Source organism: Pelodiscus sinensis, chromosome 17 (assembly GCF_049634645.1).
Source record: "Pelodiscus sinensis isolate JC-2024 chromosome 17, ASM4963464v1, whole genome shotgun sequence".
Classification (NCBI taxonomy): Eukaryota; Metazoa; Chordata; order Testudines; family Trionychidae; genus Pelodiscus; species Pelodiscus sinensis.
Window position 1 is genome coordinate 3386181 of NC_134727.1, and position 21450 is coordinate 3407630.

A 21450-nucleotide genomic window follows, 5' to 3' on the forward strand; every position below is an offset into this window, starting at 1 on the left:
TTTTTCAAACTGTGGGTTGTGACCCCCATGGGGGTTGCGAGCAACTTAAGAGAGGGGTTGCAGCTGGATTCAGTTTTTCACTTGCAACCCCTCTCCGCTGGGCTGTGAAGCGCAGCAGGGCGGCAGAAGGCAGCCGCCGGCAAGCCGCACAGCGTGGTCAGGGGCCACGGGACTCCAGTAGCGCGGCTCAGCTGCAGGAGGAGGCAAGGTGGCGGGAGAGTGAGGCTCACGCAGGAGTGGACATGTGAGGGGCCGGATGGGGCATGGTTGCCGGGCGACCGAACGCTTCCCCAGCTGTGAGAGGGTGGGGTCCCTCAGGCAGCGGGCTGGGGTATTGGGTCAGGGATGCCCAGAGGTAAATAAGGGCAGGTGGAGGGTCAGAGGAGGAGGCAGAGGAGAGGAAGAAAGAAAGAAATAACACCAAAGGGACAAGGAGCAGAAAAGAGGCACAGAGGAGAAAGAGACGGGGGGGGGGGGGGAGGGGATGGATCCTGCAGGGGGGAAGGGCATTGAGGACCACAGAGGCCTTGAAGGAACCCCAGGAGGGCAAGGAGTCTGGTGAAAAGGGCGGAGGAAGCGACCTAGAGCAGTGGGGGGGGGGGGGAGGGTCACACAAATTCATTTAGCATTGTAGGGGGTCGTGGTATCAGAAAGTTTGAGAACCCCTGACCTAATGTGTTTTGCAAGATGATGCAGGAATCATCAGATGAAATAAGATAATTATCATTTGGGAGTTTTCCTTGCTACTTTGTTACAAAGATGCTGGTGCATTCTTTTCTTTCTGGCAACAATAGGAACACAAAGGTTACCATGCAAAGCATATAGCTGTTCTTTTAGCAACATGCTGTATGGCACTGAGTTCACTGATGCTTGCCAGTCAAGCAAGGCAATGCTATCTGATAGCAGGTCTTTTATTTGCCTCTGGCCCTCTTCTGCTGCTGTTAAGCAGATTTAGTAGGGCTGCTGCACAGCTGGTGCCCGAAGATTATGAAAAGGGGAAGATCTCTGTGGTCTAATGTGATCAGAAGGACCAGGCAGCTGCACAAGTCTCAGCTCTCACAATGGGCACAAAGATCATAAAAGATAAACCCTGGTGCTGAACAAGGGTGGGTCTGGCTAGGCGGGTAAGGTCGCAGAGGCGCAGGCCGCCCCACACAGGGCCAGGGCTGCCGCTGCGCCGCGCAGCTGAGCCATTGCATGGGGGCAACCCCCAGTGGGGTGGGTTCTGTGTGACCTATGGCTGACACGGGCCCCGCCCCTGCCGCCCCGTGACAAGCGGGGCGCCACAAGGCGCACGTGCTCCAGCAGGGCGCAGCCGCCGCGATCTCCCAGCGGCCGGGACGCGCACGTGCGCCTCCCAGAGCCAGCCAGCGAGGACACGCCCCCGGCAGGGCGGGGTTAGAGGGAGCCCCACCCCCTCCGCAGCGCAAAGCAACCGAAGCAGAGTTCGCGCGCCAGAAGGGGCGGGGCTAACCGAGACGGGCGGAGCCAAAACCTCCGGTGGGGGGGACGGAGCGAGTCAATGCGGCGAACGCTGATTGGTGGCCGCGGACACGTCGGTGAGGTGGCGTTTCTTGCGCGCGCGCGGAGGGGGGCTTCGGAGCGTGCGCAGTGAGCGGCCCGGCTGGGGGCTGAGGTAGGCAGAGCCGAGCGAGGAGGCCGGGAACCCCTTGTGCACGAGGTGACGTAGGGCCAGTCTGCCCTGTCCCCAGGCGGCGCCCGCGTGCCCCTCACAGCCCAGCTCCCGGCGTGCCTTGCGGCCTCTCCCCCCCTCCCCATGGCCCCAGCTCCCGGCGTGCCTTGCGGCCTCTCCCCCCCCTCCCCATGGCCCCAGCTCCCGGCGTGCCTTGCGGCCTCTCCCCGCCCTCCCCATGGCCCCAGCTCCCGGCGTGCCTTGCGGCCTCTCCCCGCCCTCCCCATGGCCCCAGCTCCCGGCGTGCCTTGCGGCCTCCCCCCCTCCCCATGACCCCAGCTCCCGGCGTGCTTTGCGGCCTCCCCCCTCCCCATGGCCCCAGCTCCCGGCGTGCTTTGCGGCCTCCCCCCTCCCCATGGCCCCAGCTCCCGGCGTGCTTTGCGGCCTCCCCCCTCCCCATGGCCCCAGCTCCCGGCGTGCTTTGCGGCCTCCCCCCTCCCCATGGCCCCAGCTCCCGGCGTGCTTTGCGGCCTCCCCCCTCCCCATGGCCCCAGCTCCCGGCGTGCTTTGCGGCCTCCCCCCTCCCCATGGCCCCAGCTCCCGGCGTGCCTTGCGGCCTCTCCCCCCCCTCCCCTCCCCATGGCCCCAGCTCCCGGCGTGCCTTGCGGCCTCTCTCCCCCCCCCCCCTCCCCATGGCCCCAGATCCCGGCGTGCCTTGCGGCCTCCCCCCCCCCCCCCCATGGTCCCAGCTCGCCTTGCAACCCTGCCCCATGTTCCCAGCTCTTCTCCCCCCCCCCCCCATGGCCCCAGATCCCGGGGTGCCTCGCGGCCTTCTCTCCCTCCCCCCATGGCCCCCAGCTCCTTGCGTGCCTTATGCCCCACCTGCCATGTTGCCCTGCCCTGGGGAGCAAATGACGGGTGAGGTGTGACTTGTCTGCCTGCCCCTTGTGGCTGAGGGGTTGCAGCAGGTAACTGTCCCTAGGGCCCGGCCCACCTGATGTACAGTGTGGCCAGTTGTGTTGGTGGCCCCCAGCAATGTGCCCTTTTCCACCTGTGTGGAATAACTTTTTTATATGCACCAATGCATGTGTGAAGGTGCACTACTGCTAAAAATTACCTAGCTGTGAGTGCTGTGCTAATTCCCTTGGCGCCATTTCGAATCTCCCAGAGTAACCACAGGCAACACGGGTCTCCAGTGTATGTTCACTGTGCTCCTCCAAATGAGAGGGTCTGGTGGGTAATGCTTTACCTTGAGCTGAGCCTCCTCCCAGCTGTGTTATGGCCAGGAGACCTGCAGTATGTGTCCATGAGAACCTTTATATTTAAAAACAAGGAACCATATGTCACATGGTTGATCTCCTTAGGATACAACTTGAGTGGCCTGATGTAGTGAGGTAGCATAGGATTGCCTACCTCCTAGGATTGTTGTGAAGTCTCCAGGGATTAAATCTTGTCATGTGATAAGCTAGGGTTACTATATTTGAACTTTCAAAAAAGAGGACACCTCTGAGAGGGAGTGTATCAGTATCTACCAACTCATGTTTAGATACTGATACTGATACACTTCCTCTCAGGGTGTCCTCTTTTTTGAAAGCTCAAATACGGTAACCCTAGTTGAGCCCTCCAGTGATATGTCCATCCAGAATAGGCGATCCAAGGCAGCACTGGTGGTGTCATGCTTATGGGTGTGAGTGGGTGACGTGCTACCTTTCCCCCTGCTACAGGTCCTGGCATGGATTACAGTTGTTTTAACACTGAGCCCCTTCAGCGAGTCTCTCTCTCCCTCATTGGCTTGCATTCCATATCTTAGTTTACAATCTCTTCTCTCCTGCCTATAGCTCTTTCTACTTGTCTTCCTCTGTTGTTATTAACTCTGTGCATGCCTGCTGGTGTAATTGCCTTTACCCTAGTTAGGCGGGTGTCGCTGTAATTCTACTGGCAAAGCTCATGTGCCTAAAGTGTTTAAAGGCAAGTGTAAGACCTGCCTTATACGAGGCTTTATTTCAGCTGTATGAGATCATGCAACTCGTATCTGCTATGAGCCATGTCTGCTTTAAAGCCTTTAGCAATGGAATTTTTAATGTACATTTTATTTATTATACCCTAAAAGGGCTATATTGGATCCTGCCATTTGCTCTCCTTTTCCAGTGCCAAGGTGATGGCTGCATAACTGTATCTAAGGCAGAAGTATACAGAAAGTGGCCCCTGGGAGTTCTACTGTGAAAATCTTTAGTATAGCAGCAAGTGGAGACTTTGAGCTGCTTCTCCTATGTGAGTGTTGCACGTTAGGACCTGCTGTCTATCCAGACCCACATCTCACTTGGAGTTGAGGGGCATGTAAATCTGCTCCATTTATGGAAACTAAGTATAATGTGTGGGTTCCTGGCAAGAATACCCTTTGAATGTAGGAAGCATGGCTTTACTCTTGATATAAGGAAGTGACAGGTAACTGTGATTAATTTTTGATCTACTACTAATCTTTTTTTTTTTTTTTTTTTTTTTTTTTTTTAAACCTTCTACCTCCTCACTGGTCAGATTCTGAATTGATTTATTTAATAATAAAAATGCCTCTCAAGACTCGTTTTACTCATCCTGTCCAAGAGCATATTCTCATCTTTCCCCCAAAGTCTCCTCTTACCTTTTATGTCACAGTGAGCTTGAGGATGAGGCTTATTTAAAAGGTGACTGGCTCAAGATGGGCAGAAGTGATAGCATATTAAATATTCCTCTCATTGGTCTGTGGCAGTTTTGTGAGGTAGTGGTCAGGAGGTTGAACTCGAGGATGAAAGCCAGTAGTTCCTGAGTTCTAATCCTGGCTCCATCATTAACTTCTTTGCTGACATTGTGCAAATCACTTAAATTCTCTCTAACTTCCGTTTTCCCATCTGGGAAGTACTACTTAATTCCCCTTGGTGAAGTAGGTGAGTTAGCTGTAATTAATATTTGTCAAACACACTGTAGATCGGGGGTGCTACATAAATCTAGCTATTTTTTTATTAACACAAACATATTCTTAGTACTTGAAATGAGTGATGCCAACACAGATTCTGCTGGGATATAGCCATGTCAAACAAGGAGTATGGCTTTGAAGCTTTGAGTATATGTCTTTTAAGTCATTAGAGTTTTCACTCTCAAAGCTTCTGTTTCAAAAAATCCCCAAAAGGTAAAGTGAAACTCAGCCCAAACTAACTGAGTTTTGTTTGAAAACCCTGAATGAGCTTGCTATCACCTGAAATACAGCCCAAGATTCACCAGAGGTTTGCAAACCTTGCTGCTGTTTCACGTTTGTTACGAAGCCTAAAATCAGGACTTCATTATGAACATGTTACTGCATTCCAGTCATTCCAGTCAGGCTATGTGCGCATTTTCCTGCTGTTAAGGAGCAGGCACAGCTGCCCTTAGAAATGTATTAATGTGTCAGTAAAGTACTTTGAAGAAGTTTTATAAAAAGTTGAATGTTCACATTTTGTAAATGTTAGCTTATTGTTCCTTTCGGGACTATACATGAATCCCAACTAAGGTAGGCAATGAGTTTCAAAATGCTTAGAAAGCCACAGTCTAACAAAACCGTGATGCAGGGGTTAATACTCATTATATTATTATGAATGAAGCAGGAGGACTGGGGTAGGGATGTCAACATGTAGATGACTACACGGTTAACCAATAAGCCTGGTCTTACCGGTTAATCTTGTCAACTACACCCTCCCCCGCTGCCTCTGTGTTAGAGGCCGTGGGAGTTGGGGGGGGAGCAGGAGCAGGTGCTTGTGAGGAGCGGGCTTAAAAGCTGGCTCCCCATAAGGGCTGGATCTGCATGCCCCCCCTCTTGCTGTCTCTGATTTGGGGTGTAGGCTGGAGCCAATATGTGCAGGGAGCTGGCTCTGTGAACCTGCCTATCGTTTTCCCCCCTCCCCCTGTCTACAGAAGCATTGAGAGGGGGAGAAGGCGGCAGGGGCTGATGCTGGGGGGAGCCACCTCATAAGATGGTTCCCCCCTGCACTGGCTTTGCGGTGCTGTCTCCCTCCCCCTGCGCTACTGCCTCTGTTAGAGGCAGCCGTGAGTGCGAGGAGGGGAGGCTGCCATGAAGCAGCCTCTGTCTCAGGTAGCCTGGCTTGCCACGGACAGAAGCTGGTCCATGGCAGCAGCCCCTGTGCGTGGGGTTCTGAGCTCCCTGCGGACAGAGGCTGCTGCTGCGGACCAGCTTGTGTCCACAGGGAACTCAGGCGCCCCATGGTCTGGGGCTGCTGTCACCCTATGTTAGTGCCTCTGTATCCCAGGCAGCAGTGCGGGGCGGCTGGCAGTCGGTTTGTGCGGGGAACTGGCTTTCTAATTGGCTCCCCTGGCAGACCGGCTCCTATCTGCCACCCTGTGCTGCTGCCTCTGATACAGAGGCAGCAGCACAGTGTGGCAGGAGGCTCCCAAGGAGAGGGGCTGGGAGCGCATTGGCTTCCAGCCCTGCCCCCAGGGAATATTGAATAGTTGTGTAACTGCTAAGATTTCATGCAGTTACACAACTAATCAATTACACACTATCTAACATTCCTACTCTCCATTAGACTTAGGTCAAGGCAGCCAGGGCTAGTCCTCTAGTGAGGGCCACGCTCAGCTGGACAGACTCTCTGTGAGCACCTTTTATGTTTGATTTGTGATCAGTCCCAAGTTTAGTCCAGCTGCTCCTATTGGTATGTAGCCGCTCCGGTGGCAAGGTGTTAGCTGACACCCCACAGCTACAAGGAGGCCTGCTATGCCCTTTCCTAACAGTTTAGTCCAGAGATCTACTTGTAGTCCTCAGAGTTGGTTATGTGGAGAGCTGCATTATAATGGCGACATGCAACTTCCAGGTGCTGTTTCCAATTGTCTAACAGTAAAAGAGAGGAAGGGGAATTGAAATGAGAGGTAAACCTTGAGCATCTCCCTGGCTCGAAGCCAGGCTCCCTTGTGTAATTCATTTCCACATCTGCACACTCAGTGCAGGGATCTATCTTTAGTTTGATAGCTTGCTGACTCTTTTTCAGTATGTGAGTGGGTTTGTAAACTTCAGCGTAACAGCTTTTAATTCTGGTCAGTGGGAAAGTTCATGAGCTGCATTCTGTTTGTTTGGCCCATTTTTCTTGGTACAAATTGTATAATATCTGCTAGCACGCAGAGAGAATGTGCACTCAAATATTCTGCTTCTGTTTATTACAGTACTTCTACTATATGCCTCACAAAGTGGGACTTCAGTCTTATGTATATGGGGAAATCGACCTAGCTATGTTGGAACAAGCAATTCTGGAATAGCTCCCTGTGCAGTGTGATGCTTCCTAAGGATTTGAGGCACCTTGTTCCCTCTTGCCCTTAGCATGAGGAAGCCTTGTATGTATCTACCCAAGGTCAGCTTCCCAGTGCAGCGGGCAGTACAAGCACTCCCCTCTAGGTCTGTTGCAGACCTCATTTGTCTTCCTTCAAGCTAGGGAAAGGCACACTGTAACCCTCTGCTTAGTTATTGGAGTGCCCAGCTGTTGTTCCACTAGGCAGTGACAGTATCCACAGTTCTGTTGCTTCCAAAGAAACACTAAACCCCAGCTTACGATGTCCATTTCGCACATGTCATGTAGTGAAATAAAAAATGAATCTCTGGGCTTTGTTTTGTTTAAAGTGATAGCAGGTAGAAGTAGTGGAAAGAAATGGTTCTAGTGGGTAAAATAAAATTATAACATGTGTTCCAGAGCCTGTACTTAATTAACATGGCATTCTTATAACCCAGTGTCCTTCCAGGCTGGCTGCAATCCTACTTCCGTTAGTGAGACAAACAAGCTGTTAGCTTGTCTCCTTGGTGAAGAATCCAGAGTGTTTCTTGTACTCTTTAGATATCACAGGACAATTCTTTGCCATTACTCATAAACAGGACACCCTCTGCTTATTGTTCATTCCTGTGGCTTTCCTCTCTTTCTGATTTTTGCAGTCCCTTGATTCACACCAGGCTTAGAATGCAAACAGGCATATATTGTGAGGTGGGCTAAACACATGTGACCAGACAGGGTGATAAGCATCTGTTACCACATGCCTAAAAGATGACATTCCTCAAGAATGTTTCTCCTTGTGACCTGCCTTAATCCCAAATCCTTAAGAACTGTAATTTTCAGTATAGGTACATAACTTCTTAAATATATCTGTGCATACATTTTGCAGTGCTTATGATGATCACATGTTACCCTGTGGTGAGATAATACGCATATATGACCCAGGGATCCCTTTAAATCAGTGTGCAGATCCCTGTACCCTCTGTCAGTTGGCACCAAGTGGTCCGTGGGTCACATCTAAACACTATTCCATAACAAAAGTCTCTTTATTCTGGAGTAACATTCTGTTGTAGCTATGTTAGTCAGTTTTCCTGTTTTGTATAGAAGGTCTCAGCCTCTGTCTGTGCATTAATTGCTTTAATCCAGAGTAACTGGTTTAGTCCATATCTGTTCAACCAGAGAAAATATCACTGCTTGGCTCTGACTAGTTCTAAATGCCCCTACCCCCGCACAACTTCCCACTGTGCTGAATTTAAAATAGTCAGTGAAACACTGTTCCATCCTGTCGCTTTCTGGGATGCAATCCAGATGAGTGAAGGATTGTGTCATCACCTGCCCTGTAATCCTAAATGCCAGAAATGCTCTGTTGCTGTGACTTGCAACCTGGGTACTAGCAGCCAGTAGATGAGCATGCAGGTCACACCCTGAGTGTCTGTGCGCTGTACATCCATGAATCAGCATCTCTGGCCCCAGCAGCCTGCCTGTAGCACAACAATTGCTTGTGGGCTTTTTCCAACCTTGGTTACCACTTGCAGTGTGACCCCTGACACATTCCTACTTCCAAATTTCCCTCCAACTCTGTGCTCTGATGCGTCCTACGCTGTCCTGGACCACTCAGAGAAGTACTCAGGTTCACATGTTCCTTTAAAGAGACAGAAACACATTTAGTTTCATTAATGTAGGGTAAATACACTCTTTCGTTCAAACAGAGCTTATAGTAAAAATAAAACCCATTTATTAACAGCAAGACATAACTAATATCAGATAAACGGAATACCCTCTGTAGAAAGGGTTGCTGGCAAATAAAGATGAAAATAGATCTGAGTCAAAAATTTAATCTAGTAAGTTATAGGCTTTGTGTGTCTTTTCTCATCAGTCTTCCTTCTTCCCAGCCATGGCTGACTTTCTCTCATTTGGGTCCTATAGAAGTACAAAGTGCAGTCTTCCTAGGTGAAACTTGCTTAAGCAAGTTTCTCACCTATATTCAATTCCCTTCCCTTTGGTCGAAGGATCCATCTTTCTCAGCTTGCCTGAGTTCTGGCCCTTTGTGCTGTCTAGTGATGGTTGCCACAATAACTTTCTGCTTATAACTTCCAAATTTCAAAGTCCTAGTTTTAAAGAGGCAAGCTAAGCTCTTTCTCACCCATTACCAAGACAGTTTCCCCAATTATCACCTGTAATACCATTAACTCACAAACATCCCACTCTCCCTACCTTTAATATCAGCAATTCACAGACACTTACCTTCCTTCCTCCCCCTTCCCACCCCCCCGCATCCCCCTTCTGTTCTGCAATGTGATTTGTCCTTTTCATATTTGTTCATTTTTTTAAATTGTATCCTTTGGTATATATGGTTGTGACTACTTTCTTCCACTATTTGATCTGAGGAAGTGGGTCTGGCCCACAAAAGCTCATCATCTAATAAACCATCTTGTTAGTCTTTAAAGTGCTACATTGTCCTGCATTTTGCTTCAGTTAAGCTCATGCCGGTCTTCCTGTGCCCCTGCTCATTTTTGTGTAGGCGGGACTTCTATTTTTTTCGGACACACTTTGCTTAATTTCTTTGGAGACCGATAGCTGCCTTCTCTCCTGTCTGGGGGAAGTCTGTTTTCTGTTTGTTTGTTTTTTTGTCACAGATTGTGAAGTGTAATATCAGTGACTGTCTATAGTTCCTTAGCTTCAGAGGGGTAGCCGAGTTAGTTCTTCCTTTCCAAGTGCTAACTGATGGTTCTCATCAGCCTCTTTTAACTATTTAGTCTTTGAGATGCTACTAGACTAATTGTTGTTTTTTAAGTTTTTCCTGTTACATACTCTCTTGGCTATCCCTCTAAAGCTTATCTACTCACTGCCTTTTTTTTCTTCCTCCCCTTCAATATTTTTTCCTTCTCTCCTCCTCCCCCCCTTCCCTTATTTATTCTTGAATCTGGACTTCCAACACTCCAGTCATCTGAAGAAATGGGTTGTGCCCACGAAAGCTCCTGATACCATCTGTATGTTTTGTTAGTCTTTAAAGTGCCACTAGACTATTTGTTGGTTTTTATAGTTCCTTATATAGTGCTGGTGCGTACATTTCATGGGGATACTAATCACCATGATCTTCTTTGATTTGCTGTCTATTTGTAATACTGTATGCAGTTAATTTATTGTTGGAGTTGCTCCCTATCTTGGTAGCCTTGATAAAAAAATGTTCTCCTGCAGGAGAGTAGATGCCACGCTGTCTTCTCCCCACCCCATAGTGTTTACCTTGTGTGTAAAGGACCCTTTCTTATCTGACAAGCAGGTTGGTCAGAGAAGCAAACACATTCCTTTGTCTAGAGTAGACCTGTTTACTGCTCCTCCTGACATGCCTGGATTAAACATTTTATTACTGGGTGAACATATAACCACTCGAAAAGTCAGTGGTTACAGGGTTACCTGCACCTGCAGTGTGCACCTGCTCCCGCCTGCCACCACTGCCTCGTGCTGCAGCTTCTGATAGTGTAGGGCGGCAGCCGGCCCCCCGGGAGCTGATATGTGTTGGCTGCCACCTGTAGCCCCACTACTGGGGAGCCGACTGCTGCCCCCGCATTGCTGCATTTGTATCAGAGGTAGCAGCGCAGGATAGCAGCCAGCTCCTGGTGCACACCAGATGCTTCCCTGTGCTGCTGCCTCTATATAAGAGGCAGCAGCATGGGGTGGCAGTCAGCTCCCACCTGCAGCCCCACTTCTGGGGAGCTAGCCACTGCCCCCATGCTGCATGGAGTGGCAGCTGGTTCCCCAGGAGCTGGGCAGGAGCCTGAGTATACCCCTGAACTTTAACCAATAAGCCCAGGCTTATTGGTTAACCGTTTGCACAGTTAAACTTTTATATCCCTAGCTCTTACATATGGGATGTGCACATTGTGCAAGTATATTAATGATCAGTGAGTTGTTAGGTTTTTTTTTTCAGTTCCATATTACATGAAAACTTTTAAATACAGATTACAGTCTTCATGAGTTGGGGTATATCAAATTGGGCAAGCCAGCTAAAACTCATTACCTGATTCCAGTGAGCCCTCTGGCACTTTGCCTTTAGCTCTTAGAGCGTTCCTCCCTCCCTTTCTCTCTTTCTTACAAACATACAAACAACTGCATGGCTGAACCCTCTTGCCATTTTATTGTGGGCATGAGGTGAAAACCTCCCCTCATTGAAATTCATGGCAAAATTGTTGACTCTAGTACAGTCATTTTTCATCTATTGAAACTGGTTAACTTGAGTATGTTAGCCATAAATCTGCTTCTTCTCACAAAGTTGCACTTAAGGAATCTCGGGGAAAATGATGAAGGAATAGAGGTGCTACCCCTCCTCATAATACAGTACTTAACAAATGCTAAAGTCTGGTGTTATGTGGAACATTATGCTGCGGTAGGGGGCTGTCTTTCCAGAGGTAAAAACACAATCTTGTTTACTTGTCTTTAAGGTTCCCATGACCATTACTCAAACATGGGGGCTGTGTCTACACTGGCCACTTACTCCGGAAAATCAGCCGCTTTTCCGGAATAACTTGCCAGCTGTCTACACTGGCCCCTTTGAATTTCCGGAAAAGCACTGATGATCTACTGTAAAATCATCAGTGCTTTTCCGGAAAAACTATGCTGCTCCAGTTCGGGCAAAAGTCCTTTTCCGGAAAACTGTTCCGGAAAAGGGCCAGTGTAGACAGCACAGATTTCTTTTCCGCAAAAAAACCCCGATCGCGAAAATGACGATTGGGGCTTTTTTGCGGAAAAGCGCGTCTACATTGGCACGGTCGCTTTTCCAGAAAAAGTGCTTTTCTGGAAAAGCATCCTGCCAATGTAGACGTGCTTTTTCCGGAAATACTTATAACGGAAAACTGTTCCGTTTTAAGCATTTCTGGAAAATCATGCCAGTGTAGACGTAGCCGAGGTGCCCTGACCAAATTTCAGTCCAGACAGTTAGTTAGATTCTGGTTCTCTAAATTATTTTACATTTTGTTGTCTTGTCTCAAAGGGCCGTGTTGTATAGTTAGTGCTACATAGTAGCCTAAGCTACTCAAAATATGGCTGTATATGGTGGATGAATGCATGTATATAGCAGTTGGATGCTTTGGGTCCCAAATATAGTTTGTAAAACATTTGGCTTCAAGTGACGGAAAAGTCTATAATTTATTCTAGATGTGTGTTGATAGTGCTATAGGATTTTCAGTGAGCAGTACTGAACTATGCATGTAATGCTGTTTGCCTGTAAAATTAGAATTTTTGCCAATAATTCACAAAGTCTGCAAGGAAGTATGCAAGTCCCTGTACAGCAGTGGTCCCCAGCCAGTAGATCGGGATCTACTGGTAGATCTTGGAGCCCCTGACAGGTGATCCTGTCTGGTTTGGCCAAGAGGGCTATCACGTGCCAGCACTTCAACTGCCCCTCCCTCCATTGCTGCGCATCTCCTGCCCTTTGCCTTGGAGCTTCCCCCCAGGAAGCTGTGCAGAGCAGGGAAGGGAGAGGAGGGGGCACTGATGTCAGGTTGCCCCCTCTCCCATCCTGTATTCTGTCTCCACAGAATGGGGAGGGGGGGCCACAACAGGGCTTGGGATGGAGGGAGTTTGCTGGCAAGTCAGGGTAGGGGGGAGCTTGCTTAACCCCACTGCACCACCACACAGGGGCTACCTGAGATAAGCAGCGCCCAGCTGGAGCCAGCTCTGAACCCCTGCCACAGTCATGAACCCCCTCCTGCATCCCAACCCCCTACCCCAGGCTCCACTTAGAGCCTCTCTTACATTCCAGATCCCTTCGCCCAAAACCAGAGCCTGTGCCCCAACTCTCTGCCCCTGCCTGGTGAAAGAGAGGAAGGATGGGGGAAGGGAGGGAGGGAGGACAAGAGTGAGCGGGGTGGGGCCTCAGAAAAGGGTCACAAAAGAGGCGGGGCAAGGGTATTTGATTTGAGGTAGATCCTGGATTGCACTTAAATTCAAAAAGTGATCTTGTGCTTAAAAAGGTTGGAGTCCACTCCTGTTCAGATATATATGGTGGTTCTGGGGAGAGGTTGTGCCAGGTATCTGCTTTTAAATTTCCAAAATATATTTGTTTTTAACAACTGCCTATTTAAAACACAATGTTTTGTTAACAGGAGTTTTCTTTCAATGTTTCACTCTTAATTTGAGAACTTTGATTTCAAGCATGTTTCTGTAAAATTGACTTTTTCTGTGTCCTCTGCATTGTGCTCTTTTGCAAGGAATCTATGCATAATTATTTCTTATATACTCATTCAATCTATCAGCCAACAGATGTCAAGTGTAGTAAAATGCTATAATAATATTATGAGTTAATAATAGTTATAATGCTTCTAATTACCTGGCATAGCTTTTGAGAGAGGCAGACTCAGAAATTAGAGCAAGTGCACGTTTAACCTTGAACCACAAGCAGAAATGAGCATTTCCTCTTGCTCTGGTCAGTGGTCTCCAACCTTTTAAAGCATGAGATCACTTTTTGAATTCAAGTACATTCCGAGATGTACCTCAAACCCAAATACCTTGGCTCCGCCTCCTTTGTGCCCCTGCTCTGAGGCTCCTCCCCCTGCTCATTCCATCCTCCTCCCCACCCTCATACTCTCCCACTTTCATCAGGCAGGGCCAGTGGGTTGGGGTGCAGGCTCTGGTCTTAGATTAATGGATTTGGAGTGTGAGAGGGGTTCTGAGCTGAGCTTAGAGCAGGCAGTTGGGGTTCTGGAGGGGTTTCTAGGTGCAGGTGCTGGGAGGGCATTTGGATGCAGGAGTGCTCAAAGCTAGGGTCAGGGCTTGGAGTGCAGGAGGGAGTTTGACTGGGGTAGGGTTTCAGGATTTGGGCTCCGACTTGGCACTGCGTACATCAGGTGGCTCTTGGGCAGTGGGGCTAAGGCAGGCTCACCCCTGCCCTGGCCCTGCACCACTCCCAAAGGCATCCAACAAACTCCTTCCCGAGTCCCCCCAATCTGCTCTGTGGAAATAGAATAGAGGGTGGGAGAGGGGGCACTTGACATCAGCACTCCTCTTCTCCCTTCCCCTATCCTGCACAGCAAGCAGGAGGCTCCCGGGGTGGAAGGGGGAGGCAGAGCCAAGGCAAAGAGCAGGAGCTGCGCAGCAGTGGGCGGGAGGGGCAGATGAGGATCTTGCGGGGCCCAGGGAGTACAATTTTGCGCCCCCCCCCTTTGACACGGCGCCTGCGCAGTGGCGCACGGTGCATGCACGGGGCCCGGGGCGGCCGCCCTGCTCGCCCTGCCCTAGATCCGCCACTGGTGCCAGCACTTTATAGCCTCTTGGCCAAACCTCTCAAGATCAGCTGTCAGAGGCTCCAAGATCTACCAGTAGATCCCAATCTACTGGTTAGTGACCACTGCTCTAGGTGTACTGTACTTGCAGGTGTTTCAGTTGCACCTAACTATCCCTAATCTAGTGCCCATTCCCTTAATTTCCTCAAACCAACCAGGAATAAAAAAAATTTAAATCAGTTGTTGTTAAACTAAAAAACTATTATCAGTATGTTTAGAGATGCAGAACAACCCTGACAAGTTTATTGAAATGAGTATTGCATACCAAAAGCTGAAGCCTGGTCACTTTAAACCTAATTTGACAGTGTACCACTTGGATTTCAAAGAATTCTTGCATCTTGATTATTGCAACAATGTACGTAGATTGCTTCCACATTGGGAAGACTAGGGGAAATGCAGGAATCCTTTATCTTTTATGAAGGTGGATTGTGCTGCTTATAAGTGTCAGGAAGTCCTTCCGACAGGCTGAAATATGTTTTTGGAAGCCGCCTGCAGTTATTGTATGAAGTTAGCTATTGGTTACAGATTAAATTCACCCACTCCTGTACAGAGTAATTCTTCCTTTGGCCTGATCTTGACCTCCCACTGAAGTAGAAGGAAGTTGTGTAGGTTGTTGTTTCTTGGGATCATGCCCTTGCTGTGGGGAAACTAAACAAGCAGTTGGGGGTAGGTGTTTATGGACTTCACTGCAGCCTTCAGAGCTGGGGTAGGAGGCGAGACTTCAGAACAGCCCCTCATTGGCCAATATTCTAGCATTTGGACTAGAATAGTGGTGCAGCATTTTTCACATCCTGTATATCTGTGCAGCAGTTTAAACCCAGAACTTGACTTAGCAGACCATAGGTTTCTTTACCCTAGAGCTTGAGAATCTACACTCAGATGTAACCCCATGTTAGAAATTATCGGACCCTTGCTCCCAACTTGCATAATCCTTGTTATACAGGCCTGAATCCGATAACCCATATCCCAGACTTCCAGCTGTCCTCCAAAATATGACAATTCTGGCCTTTTATTTTGTGGTGCAGTGTGGAAAAATGTGACTGTTCAGAGGATAATGAAAATGAGCCCACGGGATTGTGGAATACTTTTGGTGGATTCCCATAGTATGAGTCGGAGGAGCCTGTGTTTACACTGCAAAGCAACTGGGCTTGAACTCTTGATCCTGGCTTGACTAAGGCATGTACTGTCCACTCTTTGGGGTTTTGGGACCAGGATGGGTATGATTTTGTCTGTAGATGGGATTAGGCTTGTTCCTAAATTGGAACCCTGGGTTTACGTTGCAATGTAGACATACACTTAGAGGCTCGCTACCCATGAATCCACAAAACTGTGGCTCCAGTGTTGCCCTTTGTCCTACCTTCAGCAACCTCACTCCATTGCAGCCTGAATGGAGGCAGAGGTGCAGAAGGGATGGTTGGTGTGTCTACTACACTTACGTCCCTAGCACAGCCTTGTCCCATGTGAAGAACCTTCTGCCTGGTCCTCTCTGCTTGTGTAACTTTCACCCGAGCTCACTACAAACAGAATGGTGTGCTGTTTGTTGCAAGCCCTTTTTCCTTTCAGGGCAATGCATAATGGATCGGACTTGGCACAGCTGTGCTTGCTTTACTGCTCATTTCACTTTGTGTTTTATTCATCTAATGTTGTGAATTTAATGCTGGTGAAGAGTCCTGGATTCACAGCCCTAGAGACAGAAGCCCTCTTTCGCCACAGAGCAGGTACAGCAGAGGCAACGGCAGTGCAAGCTTCCTCATGCATGTGCCTCAAGTGTAATGCATCGGCACTATCCTAAGGGATATGAGTAGGACATTTTAGTCACGTGGCCTTGGGGTTGAAGGTGTTGCTTATGACAGTTTATATCATAATGCTTTAGATGGCAGAAGAGAATCAGATGTACTGTTCCTTTGCATACCTGATGATCTGGGTGACCTTAGGGTTGCCGAGTGTCCGGTATTCACCCAGACAGTCCGGTATTTGTGGACTCTGTCCAGTTAAAAAACAAAACAAAACAGGAAATACTGGACATATGAAATGTCCGCTATTTCCTGTTTCCCTCGGATGGAAGCCCAGAGGGGACAATTTTTCCCTGCTGCATCTGGTGAGGGAGTGAGGAGTGCGACAGAGTCGTAACAAAGAGAGGCAGGAGGGGGCAGTTGCCAGGCGCCACACTAGGGGAGTGACGGGCTGGGGTGGGAGCAGAGCTCACGCTGCTCTGGCCCACGTGACTAGAGACCCGGGAGCTGGCCACATGATGCTTCTTCAACACCAGCTGTGACCAGCCCACGGCTCTTACCCCCCAAAAGTGCGGCTTGCGAAGCCACTCCTGCGCGGCCTCCCCCCCAACGACCCCTGCCGGCTCCCCACCCGGCCCCCAGCTTCCCTGTGCTTACTGGATGGAGCTGCTGGGTTTTAAAAATGGCGCCCAAGATGGCGGCTGTCTTAAAGGGGCAGCCTCCTTTAAAAATATATATATATATAATATTATTTTTTTTCCACAAATCTGTTCTGGGGGGCTTTTTTTTTTTCTGAACAACTTTGGTCTCTCCCCCCCCCCCCCTTTTTTTCCTCTGCAGAACTTTTTCCTGCTGTTTGTTTTGTTTGGCCAGGGGAGGTGGAGGGGGTGTCTGGTATTTTTTTTTGTTAAACCATCTGGCAACCCTAGGTGACCTAGCAGTGAAAGCTCTATATACCATTACCAGTGCCTTGACAAGTCCCACTTCCTAACCCTCTCTAGATCCAAAGAGTTCTGTTCTAATAGCCATTGGCCAGTTTTGCCATGTAGTTTGCACATAGAACCGAACATTTTTAACATTTGGCTTAATGCTTGCACTGAGGTAGGACTTTGGTGTTCTCTCCTCAACTTGCTCTCCTCTCCTTTTAGGTTTTTTTTTTTTTAATTTTGGAAGTTTTGAACATCCATTCAGGGTGTTACCTTTCTAGATCCTTTGTCTGGCTACAGGCCAGTTTATCACCATGAGCATCATGCCTTAGGACTGCAAGGCACCTCCTCCAAAATGCTGTAATATGTGACTTTTGTTTCGGGAGAATGATTTCTCTAAGCAAGTAAACAGTTTATCAAAGGACTCTTGGCATCACACCAGACACTGTTAAGTTAAAGGAAAATCTAAGATCTCCTCAGGCTTAAAGTTACAAGGCTAATTTCACTTGTTTGTTTCCCTTTGCTTATCAGTTCCTCAGTGGCTACTAGCCAGATTGGACAGGGATGGTGTCACTAGCCTCTTTTTCCAGAAGCTGGGAATAGGTGAGATGGGATGATTATCTGTTCTGTTCATTTCCTCTGGAACACCTGTCATTGGCCATAGTTGGAAGACAGAAGACTGGACAAGCTGGATCTTTGGTTTGACCTAGTATGGCTGTTAAGTCAACTCAGGACATATTTGGAATACCTGAGAACGTAGTAACCTACTTATAATTTATCTAGAGTAAGCATCCTCTTTATTTTTTGTTCTGTTCAGGTACTTGTACCACAGTTCTCATTGTTGCTTTTTTTTTAAATTGTTTTTGCTTTTTTTCAAGAGATTGAAAGGTCTGTGTCTTTTTTTTTTAATCTGTCCGGGATAGATCATAGGGATACATCTGCTGCTTGGTTAATTTAGTTTTAGTATAAATGACCTCTGTCTCAAAATAACACATGTGAAACATTTAGGGCTTTTAGGGGAAATGATCTTAAAATTCTGAAGTGTTTTAATTTTTCTTTTGCTGTCCTTGCATTTTACCACCCATTTCCTATAAATGCTTGGCTTTTTAACCTGTATAGGCCTTATTCATGTCCTTTAGCAATGGAGAAATTGTAAGCATCTGGGCAATGGATCATTCTCACCACTTTGGAAAAGGTTATTGCTGTTTTCCTTTTCAGGCCTATCGTCATTGTCTTCTCTTGCCTTGACTCTTTTAGCCACCTTTCCTGCTAGATTCTAGTAAGTCCAGTGTACTGCTGCTGGAATTTTCACACCTATAAAAGGAACAAATGCATCACCCTAACATCAAGTAACTCAATTTTTTTAATACTTTTTTAATACATTTTTTTAATTCCTTGTTTACTACTGTGTCTCTGAATTTCTCTCTCCTGGAGTATTTAATTTGTAAACATTTTGGGACACTATTTGAAAAATGTGTTATAAAGCTGTGTTGCATTTACTGTAATGATCTGTTACTTCAAGTCTATTTCAGAGGGATGCTATGCAGTACTGTGAGCTTTTAATTCACGTTTTTGTTTTTCAAGAAAGCATGAATACAGGCATGGCGGTAAATGGTGGACAATGTCTATATGAAACAAATTTACTCCATTTTCTTTTCCAAGACAATGAGAGTGAAAAACAAATAGCTCTGAAAATGGGTTCCTCTGAGCCTTGATTTCTGCTTTGGAATAGTTATGCTTTTTTGTGGTGGTTTCTCCTTATGGTAATTGATTAGCAGTATTACTTTTCAAGGTCCTCCAAACTAAATTGCTGCACTGATCCAAAGATCCAGCAGGACCTAGCATGAGTTAAATTTTGCTGTAAATTATGGGTTTAAAAACTCCAAAGGCTGCCTGGGTTCCTTAACTCAGTTTCAGGTGATAGCGTTACAGGCTCAAGGGAAGTAGGTCCTCTTCAAGGTTATGAAACTTTGAAGTGATTTTTAGATATTTGTTAAATTTTAATCCAGCAATGAAAGGGCTGCATAGCTCTAAAGGCTTGTTTACCCTGGTGTTGGGTTTGTTGTAGTTTTTGCACCTCTCTGGCTGCCCTATGCTAACCCCTTGTGCAGATAGGCTGCACTGGTATAAAAGTGGTGTGCTTTGGTGCAGTTTACACCGTTTTGAGTCTGTGGGAAGTTGCACTCATGCACTTATTTCACCAGCATGGTGCATCTACCCTAGAGTTTGAGCTAGAGCCATACTAATGCTGTTACATCAGTGCACTCTGCTCCCAGATGTGACAAATCCTTTTATCCATATGTAGTAGTTTCTTCTTGATTTTCTACCATGGGCTGCCCTGGAGAACAGCAGCAGTGTATGACAAGGGATGTCTTTTCTAGCCAAACTGGCCCATGTTTTTCAGGTAGCCAATACTGTAGGGGGCTTTTTACAATCAAAATGGAAATAAGCTGACCCTAGTATTCCCCCCTGCAAGTGGGACCAACTCTTGCCTCACCAACAGGCAAGGAAGGCTGTGCTGTGTTGTATTCTGGAGGCATACACTGCTTATGTAAGACAGGTTGTGTGCTGATGCTGTGTGCTAAGGAAATGGAAGCCTCCAGATGTGACTGGGAGTTGCAGTTATTGCAAAGCCAGTGTTGGATTTCTCCCACAAGAAATATTTTTAAATGCATTATTTCCCCTAATACAACAGAGGAATAGCAATCAGGAAACCTCTCAGGATATGCAGCGTTCAGGAAACAGTCATTTTGAGACTATTAATTTTGCCCCCTCTCTCCCTTTTATCTTCCTCCCACACAGTAGCCCAAAGCACCATCCCCTGCAGCTCCCCAGTGCTGGATGGCTGGAGTGGGGGAGGGAGCAAGGCCTCAGCCACCCTAAGCCAGCACCCACAGCCCCTAGGCAGTGTGGCCACAGTGAACTCAGGCTCTCTCCCTGAGGCTTGAGTGGTCAGGCAGTGCTGTCCCTGCTGCTCTGCCCCCGGGGATCCAGCAGCTGGGCAGTGTGATCTCTGGTCTGCCACAGTACTCGTGTAGTACTCCCTTGGACCGGGCAGCACAGTGGCCTCACTCCCACGCTCCTTCCTACCTCCTGCTCCCTCAGCACCTCCTGCCCAGATTTCCCCCCATCCCTCCTGCCTTGAGCCCACCCCCATAATCCATCCTACACTTACATTTCTTACAACTACTGTCAGCACCCCCAGACCTCTGCCCTGAGCCCCCCAAGGATAGGGGTTGTGATAAGTAGGAATGTTACATTTCAATTAATCAGCTAATTGAGTAATAGATGGAGTTTCCATCAACTACTCGATTAGTCAATAAGGGGGGTGCTGGCTATCACCCTGCCTCCCTCCCTTTGCAATGTGCAGGGGCCACTGTGGCTTTTGTATATTTCAAAGGCAGAGAGACAGCCTGTTTCCCTGCCTCTCTGCCTTTGAAATGTACAAGAGCCGCAGGTGGCTCTTGAATATTCCAAAGGGAGAGGAGCACCAGTGGGGCCAGCAGGAGCAGGACTGTTTCAGTCCCTGCTCGCACTGTTTCCCTGCTGCTCCCTGCCTCCCCTTCCGGTGCTGGGGCAGCGGAATCAGCTTTTAAGCCAGCTCCCCCCAGCACCGGCTCGGAGCGACTAGTTGAGTTCCTATTCAACTACCCAATCAATATTTGCTTATCGGGTAGTCAACTAGTCACTTACATCCCTAGTGACAGGACTATACCTGTAAGAAATGCAAACTACTTTCACTCTGGATGTTGACACTTATTACAGTGGTGGGAGGGGTTCTCCTGTTGCTGGAGGTAATCCATTTCTCAGAGAGGCAGTTGATGGAAGAGTTCTTCTGTCAAGATAGCACCATCTACACCCTGGACTAGGTGAGCATAATTAGCTCGCTCACAGGTTTTTCACGCTGCTATAGCTACTTCTTGCCTTGGTTAAGTTTCTACGGCAGAGTAGCCATGAGCATGGCCTGAGTAAAAAACCTTGGGATTTGGTTCATCATTTATGCACTGAGAGTGTATGTAAAGACTGCACAGAAATGACAGAGATTTGTATCTATTATTTTGTTCATTACTTGTGATTTTTAAAAAAATTTTTTTTTACCAGAAGACAAAACTTTTGTTTCAAATGAAGACACAATCAAACATTTCTCATATTTTTTAAAATGCCGGTTTTAGTCTCTGTTGGAAGTGTGACACTGAAACCCTAAATACTTTAAAATACCTCACATGCACCTAACTGGTTTTGTGCGTGTGCGTCGTGTAGTTACTGTGTTCTTAGGAAACAATTGTATGTGAACAGGGATAGCAACATTGTGTTCTCTCCACTTTGATGCCAGTACTCACAGCTGAAAAGAAACCTAGATACAGACAAAACTCTGTCTAAATATAGCTTTTTCATGAGGCACCCGATGCTTTTAAATAAAATCTGAAAAATAGATGCTGAGTGATTCTGGTGCTAAAACACTGCATGGAATGCAGGGTGACACATTTGCCGCCTCCTTTCTCTTTGTGATCCTCTCACTTTATTGGCTTTAATATTTTTCTCTTTTTGCTTTTTTTAGGGAAGGTGATTCAGGCCTCCTCTTCTGGTTCCTTTAATTTCACC

The 21450-nt window shown here is 47.7% G+C and overlaps 1 protein-coding gene across 6 annotated transcripts in view; it reads left to right on the forward strand.

The window, feature by feature from the left end:
• Positions 1-1405: 1405 nt before the first annotated feature.
• The window catches only part of SIL1 (SIL1 nucleotide exchange factor), a 183711-nt gene continuing 163666 nt past the window's right edge, over positions 1406-21450 (forward strand). For 2 of the 6 annotated variants that reach the window (XM_075900130.1, XM_075900133.1), the window contains exon 1: positions 1547-1681. The gene's annotated coding sequence lies outside the window, so the exon portion shown is untranslated. Of the gene's footprint in view, positions 1682-21450 lie in introns of all 6 variants that reach the window. The other 4 variants (XM_075900131.1, XM_075900134.1, XM_075900129.1 and 1 more) reach the window with 4 other exon arrangements.